Genomic DNA, 10,997 nt, shown 5'->3' with positions numbered 1-10,997 from the left:
AACTCAAACCATGATCAGTCATGTGGGAATGTCCAGCGTCTTAGCCACCATGCCACCTGCTGGCCCCTTGGGACTTGGCTTCTTATATCTGTCTTTCAAGAAGTCTGGAGGGAATTAGCTACCCAGAAGGTGAAACTGAAGCAACGCAAAATAGGAAACAGGAATAAACCAGACAGATTTCTTCTTTTCTCCTTCCCAAAATGAGATTGCTTCTTGTAACACTTCTGGAAAATTCCCAAGTACTAAGCGAACATTCCCATGACTTATAGTGTCACTTTGTGTGTTGGTATGAAGCATTTTCTGAAGTTTCTGGGCTAAGAAAACTTGTACTAGAAGTAATTTTAAAATTAAAATTCTTTTTTTTTTGCCATTTTTTATTATCATCATAATCTTCTTTATATTACATTGGATTACATATAACTTTACAGTGTATTACATTGTTTTTTCAAAAGGGAATGCCATGTATGTCAGTCAGTACAGAGACATTAATTCCCCACTTCAATGAAAATTAAAATTCTTGAGTAGGGTTTTAGGATTTGGGTTGCTCACCAAATGAGAGTAATAGTGCCCCTATTGCTGATTGATAGGCTGGTTGTAATTCTGAGCATGTTGAGGTTGAGTTTTAGTTGTAAGGAGTAACATCCTGAGAAACAAAATAAATCTTACTATACATTAGGATAATAGAATGGGGTAACGTCTGACAGAGCCCTCAAAAAGTGTGATAATTTTGGGATAGCCAAATACCAATTTGAGATGTGTTCTGAAAGCCAGAGGGCCTCAATTACAGCTTTGAGTGAGAGTTTCTTATAGCCTCAGAGAACAATGTGCTGAAAATCAGGCTTAGGGTCTGATTTTAAAGATGGCAAAGCTGCAAGCAAAGCTTAATATACAGTCCCATACTATCTCTTCTGTCAAAATCATGGTCTGATAGAGAACAAATTAGTTCCCTTAGACTTGCCTGGGTATATACCAGTAGATGAACACAAGACTCTTTGATCTGCAAAGTTACCTGAGTCCCTTCTAGTTAGAAGAGATTACACTTTCCCTTGCTTGGAGACCAAGCAAAGTCCCTACTGAAAACAGGTGCTTTGCAGGATAAAACTGGTTCTGTCCCTACTGCTCCTCACTGCCTCTAAGTCAACAACCAGGATTAGTTTTCAATGTATCCTGAATGAGGTGTTACAAGCCCTCCTCTTAGGGGAAAACAGCCAACATAGTAAAATGGATTATGAACATTGCTAATATATGTCAAGAAGGACCAGTAATATGTGAGGGTAGGAGTGAAATTTGAGGATTTTAGATTGATGGTGTGTGTGTGTGTGTGCATAATATAAAACCAGGTATAGCAGGATTCCTTGATAAAACACACTGATATAATGCAAGAGTTAATATTTTAGTAATAACACCTGAAGCTGATCCTAATCGTTTTCTTTGATAGCCCCATGAAACCTAGATTAAACAATATTTTACCAAATAAATGAAGTGAAAATACCAATATATAGTGAAGAAAAAAATTGGAAGACCTAAGGAAGCAGGCATGTTAAAATGATTTATGATGTACAGTCTGAGATTCCACAACCTGATATAATTGGCCTGCCTCACCCGGAGGAGCTCTCTTTGTTTTGAATGAATTGAAGAGAGAAATAAGCAAAAGGTGGTCAACCAATTTCTTCCAAATAGCAATAGGTAGTAGGTGCATTAAATACTCTTTTGATTAGTTTTCTGTTTTGCATGTGCACACTTAATAATTCTAGTTACCTCATCTGAAGATGGGCTATGAAAGATAAGATTGAGATCAACAAATCTAACCTGTAAGCTAATGAACAATTATTGGCAAATGTATTGAAAACTAAAAACAAGTTATAAAATTAGAATGTGTAAATAATTTGTTTTCTTCTTTAATTTGCCAAAGGGTCATCTGCTCACGAGAGAGACAGAGAGAGAGAGAAAGAGAGAGAGAGAGAACATTCTATCCTCCATGGGATTATCCCTCAAGGACAACTTGTTACATTTTATAATAACATCTATCTTTAGTAGATTCATTATATAAAAATCTCCTATTTCTAAAGTAGAAGAGATCATTTATGTTATTAAATAATCTTTTAGAAAATGATTTGACTTTGAATTTAAACAACTACCACATAAGTTATGTAACTCACTGGGGTACTGGTATTTGCTAATAGCTTTAGATAGTCCCATACACATTGGCCAAGTATGTGTGCTTACTTTATACAGCTATAGATTACAATATTTAAGAATATTGCTGTCATCAACTAAAAGTAAGAATGAAGTTTGTATTGTTTCTAAGAATAAGAACACAGTTAACATGCATCTTTTCATAAAGGTATTAGGTCTTGCATCTTGCACTGTTTACTTATAAATGCCACCCTGACAATTAAATATACATTATCATGGACAGAAATTGGCAGATTTTTTTTCTAGAGCTATTTTTACAATTTATTTCAATGATTGACATTCTACACATTAATGTGGAAGTATCTCAACATTTTAAAAAATGTATTTTACTGAAAATGCTTTCACTAAGACCTTTTCTTTTCTGTGTAGTTATACAAAACGTTTTATTCTTTAGTTTTGACTTATGTCAATTGTATTGATTACTGTTACCTGCCTTCTGAGTTTTGTTATGGCTATAATCCAGCTCAAGTTACATGAAGCCAACTTTTGCAGTTATGCCATTTCCCTTATTTCTAAGTTTGTGTTGGCCACACTACCACATAAGCCTATATACCATGCATGCAATTCTCTATCCCCTCATACTTTTCTTTTCACACCTGCTGATTGAATATAAGAAATTTATGGTAAGTCACAGTTACATTAGCAGAATTTTTAACATGTCAGCAATTAAATTTAGACACTATTAATTATGATGTCTTCTATAGAAGTAAGGTCATAATGAGCTGAATGGAAAGAGGAAGTTTTTATGCTAACATGCATTATTTTCTAACATTTGTTCGGTTTTTAATCTGGCTAAAATTGTAAAGGATCTAGCTATAACTTGCATCATCATTTCTGGTAAAATATGTTATGGTTATGAAAGGCCAGGATAAAATTAATTTATTTTTGAAACAATCTATTTGTTATTTAAGCTTTCCCCCTAACAAAATTTTGTGATTAGCACATGTCTTAGTCTATTTAGACTGCTATAACAAAATGTCTTAGAATGGATAATTGATAAAGAATGGACATTTATTGTCTACAGTTCTGGAGGCTAGGAAGTCCAAGATCAAAGCACCGCAGATTCAATGTCTGGTGAGGGTTCACTTTATCCTTCATAGATGGCTTCTTGCTGCATCTTCACATGGTGGAAGGGACAACAAAGTTCTCTTGAATCTCTTTTATAAAGACATTAATTGCATTCATGAGGGCAGAATTCATATGGCCTAAAGGCCCCACTCTTAATAAAACTGCATTAGGATTTAAGTTTTAAGACATGATTTTGAGGGGGCCGGAATGAAGGCACAAATATTCAGTAGGTATTACTATAGTCAGAAGTATAAAAGTGATTTGGGCTGGCTAGCCTGTGACTTGACATGGCTGACTATGAGGTTCAAATCTTTAGACCAGCAGCTTGAAAACACACCAGGCACATGTATGTTCATGCAACAAATCCTGACAAGATGGAGAAGTGGAGAAGAAGGGATTGCATGTGACTATGTCTTTTTGGAGGTTTGCTTGCTTTCTTTCCCTCTCTCTGTCTTTCTGTCTCTGGCGAGCACTCATGCCCTTTGGCAAATCAAAAATAAATAAATAAATACAGTGGTTTGACTGACCAACACATTTGGGTTTTGCATAGAATGACTACCTTTGTTGCCTCCCAGGTTCCTCTTCATTCATTTAACTTTTTGCTCAACACTTGTTTATTATGATACTGTCTATTCTATTAAGGATGCATTTATCTAGAAAGAAGATATATTCTCTTGCCTTCAATGTTTTTGTAATTTAAGGTAGTTCCAATTTTAGTCTGTTAAATTCTGGGACTCAGGAAGTCCATACACCCATCAATACTGGATGCAGACTTGGGGAGTCAGCCCTGTGGAGGATATGTTCCACCTTGAGAGAAAAAGAGAATGTCAGCTGGTCTAGATCCCAACTTAGTGCCTCTTGTCCTGCACAATTTTAACGTGACTCTGTGGGTTTATCATTCTCTTGGGTTTATCCAATAATCACTAAAACACAGACATTTACTGTGGAATATAAAATTCCAAATAAATGATTTATGCGGATTTACAGCTATAGATTACAATATTTAAGAATATTGCTGTCATCAACTAAAAGTAAGAATGAAGTTTGTATTGTTTCTAAGAATAAGAACACAGTTAACATGCATCTTTTCATAAAGGTATTAGGTCTTGCATCTTGCACTGTTTACTTATAAATGCCACCCTGACAATTAAATATACATTATCATGGACAGAAATTGGCAGATTTTTTTTCTAGAGCTATTTTTACAATTTATTTCAATGATTGACATTCTACACATTAATGTGGAAGTATCTCAACATTTTAAAAAATGTATTTTACTGAAAATGCTTTCACTAAGACCTTTTCTTTTCTGTGTAGTTATACAAAACGTTTTATTCTTTAGTTTTGACTTATGTCAATTGTATTGATTACTGTTACCTGCCTTCTGAGTTTTGTTATGGCTATAATCCAGCTCAAGTTACATGAAGCCAACTTTTGCAGTTATGCCATTTCCCTTATTTCTAAGTTTGTGTTGGCCACACTACCACATAAGCCTATATACCATGCATGCAATTCTCTATCCCCTCATACTTTTCTTTTCACACCTGCTGATTGAATATAAGAAATTTATGGTAAGTCACAGTTACATTAGCAGAATTTTTAACATGTCAGCAATTAAATTTAGACACTATTAATTATGATGTCTTCTATAGAAGTAAGGTCATAATGAGCTGAATGGAAAGAGGAAGTTTTTATGCTAACATGCATTATTTTCTAACATTTGTTCGGTTTTTAATCTGGCTAAAATTGTAAAGGATCTAGCTATAACTTGCATCATCATTTCTGGTAAAATATGTTATGGTTATGAAAGGCCAGGATAAAATTAATTTATTTTTGAAACAATCTATTTGTTATTTAAGCTTTCCCCCTAACAAAATTTTGTGATTAGCACATGTCTTAGTCTATTTAGACTGCTATAACAAAATGTCTTAGAATGGATAATTGATAAAGAATGGACATTTATTGTCTACAGTTCTGGAGGCTAGGAAGTCCAAGATCAAAGCACCGCAGATTCAATGTCTGGTGAGGGTTCACTTTATCCTTCATAGATGGCTTCTTGCTGCATCTTCACATGGTGGAAGGGACAACAAAGTTCTCTTGAATCTCTTTTATAAAGACATTAATTGCATTCATGAGGGCAGAATTCATATGGCCTAAAGGCCCCACTCTTAATAAAACTGCATTAGGATTTAAGTTTTAAGACATGATTTTGAGGGGGCCGGAATGAAGGCACAAATATTCAGTAGGTATTACTATAGTCAGAAGTATAAAAGTGATTTGGGCTGGCTAGCCTGTGACTTGACATGGCTGACTATGAGGGTCAAATCTTTAGACCAGCAGCTTGAAAACACACCAGGCACATGTATGTTCATGCAACAAATCCTGACAAGATGGAGAAGTGGAGAAGAAGGGATTGCATGTGACTATGTCTTTTTGGAGGTTTGCTTGCTTTCTTTCCCTCTCTCTTTGTCTTTCTGTCTCTGGCGAGCACTCATGCCCTTTGGCAAATCAAAAATAAATAAATAAATACAGTGGTTTGACTGACCAACACATTTGGGTTTTGCATAGAATGACTACCTTTGTTGCCTCCCAGGTTCCTCTTCATTCATTTAACTTTTTGCTCAACACTTGTTTATTATGATACTGTCTATTCTATTAAGGATGCATTTATCTAGAAAGAAGATATATTCTCTTGCCTTCAATGTTTTTGTAATTTAAGGTAGTTCCAATTTTAGTCTGTTAAATTCTGGGACTCAGGAAGTCCATACACCCATCAATACTGGATGCAGACTTGGGGAGTCAGCCCTGTGGAGGATATGTTCCACCTTGAGAGAAAAAGAGAATGTCAGCTGGTCTAGATCCCAACTTAGTGCCTCTTGTCCTGCACAATTTTAACGTGACTCTGTGGGTTTATCATTCTCTTGGGTTTATCCAATAATCACTAAAACACAGACATTTACTGTGGAATATAAAATTCCAAATAAATGATTTATGCGGATTCCATCTTTTTTTTATGTAACTTTTTCCTGCTAGTGAGCTCAATACTAAACAGAATTTTTAATTATATTGGGAACTGAACCATTTTTGTTAGAAAGCTCAATAAAATCATTCTTAAATTAAAAAAAATTATCTAAGACTCAGTATTTGTTTTAATATAAATTCTTGATCTTCTCTTTATTTTTTCTCTCTTCTGATTAGTTCAGGACATATTTTGTCATCCTTCCATTTAAATCCAGTCTATCGCCCCTGCTCCAGCTAGATCTATTTCCTTCTTCCATGCTACAATGCACTGAGATGGCCTTCAGCTCTACTCACTTGGGCGCTGACGCATCTTCTCAGCGATATCACTAAGGACCATGAACACTGGAGGAAGTATAAATAAAAACAATTCAAATCTCTGTTCTGCCACACATTTACTGGGTGACATTTTCAAAAGTCATGAGCCCATTTAAATTGGAAGTCATTACAACCACACAGGGCACTTACCAGGATTGGAAAGTAAGAGAAAAATGTTAAGATTAACATCTGGCATGGGGTAGCCATGGCAGCATATGGTACCTGCAATTACCGTGTCACTGCCACCAGTTCTCTCTGATGCTTTCTTCTGCCACTGCTACTAATTTACTCCTCTCAATGTGCTCATTTTCCAAACATTAGGCTCTCAATGGGGAACCAGGTTTCTAACTTCTAGCAGAAATTTAAATCTACTGTACATACAGATTATAGTGGGTGTTAATAAAAAGCAAGAAATAAATATCAGAAAAAGTAGATCAGGAAAAGTAGCTTTTGAAAAATAATGAAAAATACAGTTCATAAAAGAAAGTTTAAAAAGTATGAGTGAGAGAAAATATATTTTTCAGGAAATAAAACTTGTAGGTAGTAAGATAAGATGAGAAAGCAATAAAGAACTAGAAGCAGGTTTGTTTTTTTCCTTTAAGTAACCATTACATTGATTTAGACACTTTTAAAAATTTTGTTTATTCCTAACAGTACATGCATATGCACCTGCAATTACCGTGTCACTGCCACCAGTTCTCTCTGATGCTTTCTTCTGCCACTGCTACTAATTTACTCCTCTCAATGTGCTCATTTTCCAAACATTAGGCTCTCAATGGGGAACCAGGTTTCTAACTTCTAGCAGAAATTTAAATCTACTGTACATACAGATTATAGTGGGTGTTAATAAAAAGCAAGAAATAAATATCAGAAAAAGTAGATCAGGAAAAGTAGCTTTTGAAAAAGAATGAAAAATACAGTTCATAAAAGAAAGTTGAAAAAGTATGAGTGAGAGAAAATATATTTTTCAGGAAATAAAACTTGTAGGTAGTAAGATAAGATGAGAAAGCAATAAAGAACTAGAAGCAGGTTTGTTTTTTCCTTTAAGTAACCATTACATTGATTTAGACACTTTTAAAAATTTTGTTTATTCCTGACAGTACATGCATATGCACTAGAGAGGGGTAGAGCCTTGATAGGGTCTCGTCATGCTCTGATCCCCTTTCCCAGCCTGCCAGCTCCTTAGGATCTTAGGCACACATGTACTCCTGGTGCATTTCAGGTCAGCTGAGCTGGGATCCCACTGGTGCTAGCCATGCACTACAGTTCAGTTTACTACTTAGTGACTATGGTATTAGGCTGGACCAATTTAGACAATCTCCACATATCTTTCTAGGTGTAACTCTGATTTAAATACATTTTAAAATGTGTCTTTAAAAGTAGGTCTGTGCTGAAACACATAAAGGAGGAAGCAAAAAGAAAAACAAAAAAGCAAACCTCATCTCGATTTGTAGCTTTTGCTGATTTCCATGGTGTAAATACTCCCAACCCTACTCAGTTTCAAGCTACCAACTTGATGTCATTGAATGAAAAGTTGCAAAGAGACTCAGAATTGACTTTCCTGTGAGTTGATACAGTCTGGCTCCAGAACCAGTTTTTAAATCTTGTCAAAAGAAGAAAGCAAATTCCTTTTAACAGTGACCACAGAATGAGTTTTAATCCTCAGCAAGGAGTCTAAGTGGACTCGATACGTACCGTGTTACTGTCTCTTTATGGGCTTCAAGGCTGCATTTTAGGGATTGTTCATTTCCTCCTGGACTCCACGGCTTCAATTACGGTTAATTGTGACCATAAAAACGATTAATCATTTGGCAAAGCCTACTTCTGTGTGTGGGGAAATCAAGAGAATAGATTAACACATTAGACAGGTAATAATGGCTTTTCCATTATAAAATTTTTATTAGAAATAGCAAAACATAGCACACAACTATCAACTCTTATTATTTATATTAACATTAAGCAACTTTTAAAAGACTACAAGCATGGAGACCCACTTTGACTCCAAGTCAGCTACCCTCTGATTAACTACCAAAAGTTACTGTTAATTCTCCTAAATCTTTTTTCTTTTTTTTTTCCTTGATAGGCTTTAAAGAAATTTCTTTACCTTCTTTGGTGGTGCTTTGAGTGTCAGAAAACCAAGACCTTGACATTTATGTGTATTTTCCTGAGTTAGTCCTTTTGAGTTCTCTTTTCTGCTGCTGTAACTTCCCTCGACAGCTATTCTAAACATGTCTTTGAGAGGAACTAAGGATCTGGAGCCAGCTGGAAGTCAAAGGTGTAGTCCTGTAAGTTAGTGCTGAAATTACAAGTATGTGACTCTGATAAGGCAAGTAAAAATGGCCCCTTTCATCTATCATGGAGGCAGGAGAGAAAAGATTGGCCCTGCCTGGCTCGATCATTGAGCCTGTGTCCTACCGTTAGGAATGGCGGCAAGGACCAGTAGGTGCTTGGGGTCACTGGTGCATCAGGTTGTTGAAGGAGCTTCACAGAACATTAGCCAGATGTATTAAGCATTTTGGGGTTGGTCCCTATAGGAGATGCACAGGCCTCAGATTATTTACGGTCTCCTGGCTGTGTGAAGAATCTAACCCAAACTTGAATATCTGATGAACTCATACTATGTATATCAATAATATAAATAACAAAATTAAAAAAGGAGAATTGAAGAGATGCCTGTATGTCCTTTTTTTCAGTTTGGCCATGTGGTAGATATTGTTGCTTTAAAGACCATGAAGATAAGGGGACAGGCCTTTGTTATATTTGAGGAACTAGGCTCATCCACAAATGCTTTGAGACAGTTACAAGGATTTCCTTTTTATGATAAACCAATGTGAATCCAGTATGCAAAAATAGACTCTGATATAGTATGTAAAATGCATGGCATTTTTGCTGACAAAGAAAAAAAGAAAAAAAAAAGAAAAAAAAAAAAAGCCAAAACTGTGGAACTGACTGCAACAACCACAAACAAAAAAAACTGGCCAGGGAAGACCTAATACCCAAAGAAATTCAACACCAAATCCTCAGGTTCCTGATTACCCTCGAAGTATATTTTGTTCCTTAACAATCCACCAGAAGAGACAAATGAAATGATGTCATCCCTGCTGTTTCATCAGTTCCCTGGCTTCAAGGAGATATGTTTGGTACCTGGGAGGCATGAACATTGCTTTTGTTGCATTTGAAAATGATGGGCAGGCTGGAGTGACAAGGGATCCTTGCATTGAAGATCATTTATGCCAAGAAATAACTTTTAGAAGCATCATCTATAAAGGATTTGATGTTATTTATGTTTGTTTTGATAATATTTGGTCAGGTCTTTTCAATATTTGGAGAGGAAATGAAAGTGAAATTTTTGTGAAGGACTTAAATTAGTCTTTAGCCTTAATGAATAATGAAATACAAACACTAATTTGATACAATAAATTTTATTTATAAAAAAAAATTTTCTGGAAAAATTCCAGTGCAGAAATATGCCTCCCTTCATAGAAATACTGGTCAGTTGTCTTCTGGAGATTGTATTGACAGGTTAATAGAAAGTTATTGATTCCCTTAGAAGCCAAAACATGTTCTGGGTAAAGAAGGGGCACTGGCTCCCCTGTAGACTTGGTACCGTTAGAGGCACTGAGGTCTGATTCATTGAAGTAAATTGTGGGAAGGCTATAGCTGACCTTGGGAACCACCATAAGCTGATTACCTGGTGGCACAGGTAGCCCTTGGAAGGACTTCATTGTTGCCCAGAGACCTTGTGGCATGACTGCAGTGTTACTATCGCTCACAGAAAGGACATCAACTCACTCTGGTCTTTAGCATCTAAGGGGAGTGTGGAAAATTCTGACTTTGTTTTCTTTCATCATCTTCCCCCTTCCCAATTTTATTGAGGTATGGTTGACAAAACTTGTCTATATTTAAGGCATACAACAATATAACATGATGTTATAACATATGTATATATAATGTGCAATGATTATCACCCTCTGAGTGTATCCATCACCTCACAGAGCTACCATTCGTGTGTGTGTGTGTGTGTGTGTGTTTGCTGAAAGCACTTGAGATTTCTTAGCAAATTTCAAGAAAATAGTATTATTTACTACTCATGCTGAATATTAGGTCTCCATAATTTGTCTTAAAACTGAAAGGACAGAGAAATGGGTTGTTGTCTGTTGAGGATGGTGTGTATAGTATTCCCAACTGGATTAGTGAGAAGTGTATACTTGATGGAATATTCACTTTGTAAGCAAGTGACATATGCAAGTGAATACATAAAAGAAATTGAAATAAAAATACATTTTAAAAGTAATAAATTAAAAAAATAACTGTGTGATTGAAAAAAAAAAAAACCTGAAAGTCTGTGCCTTTTGTCCCATATCAATACACCATTTTCCCCCTTTGCAACCCCTGGC

At 35.7% G+C, this 10,997-nt stretch overlaps 1 pseudogene; it reads left to right on the top strand.

Moving 5' to 3' along the window:
• Nucleotides 1–8,828: 8,828 nt before the first annotated feature.
• LOC102487980 (U2 small nuclear ribonucleoprotein B'' pseudogene) lies at nucleotides 8,829–9,969 on the top strand (annotated as a pseudogene).
• Nucleotides 9,970–10,997: the final 1,028 nt, after the last annotated feature.

Source organism: Tupaia chinensis, unplaced genomic scaffold (assembly GCF_000334495.1).
Source record: "Tupaia chinensis unplaced genomic scaffold, TupChi_1.0 Scaffold000355_1, whole genome shotgun sequence".
Taxonomy (NCBI): Eukaryota; Metazoa; Chordata; class Mammalia; order Scandentia; family Tupaiidae; genus Tupaia; species Tupaia belangeri.
This window is presented reverse-complemented; position numbering and strand designations above follow the sequence as displayed.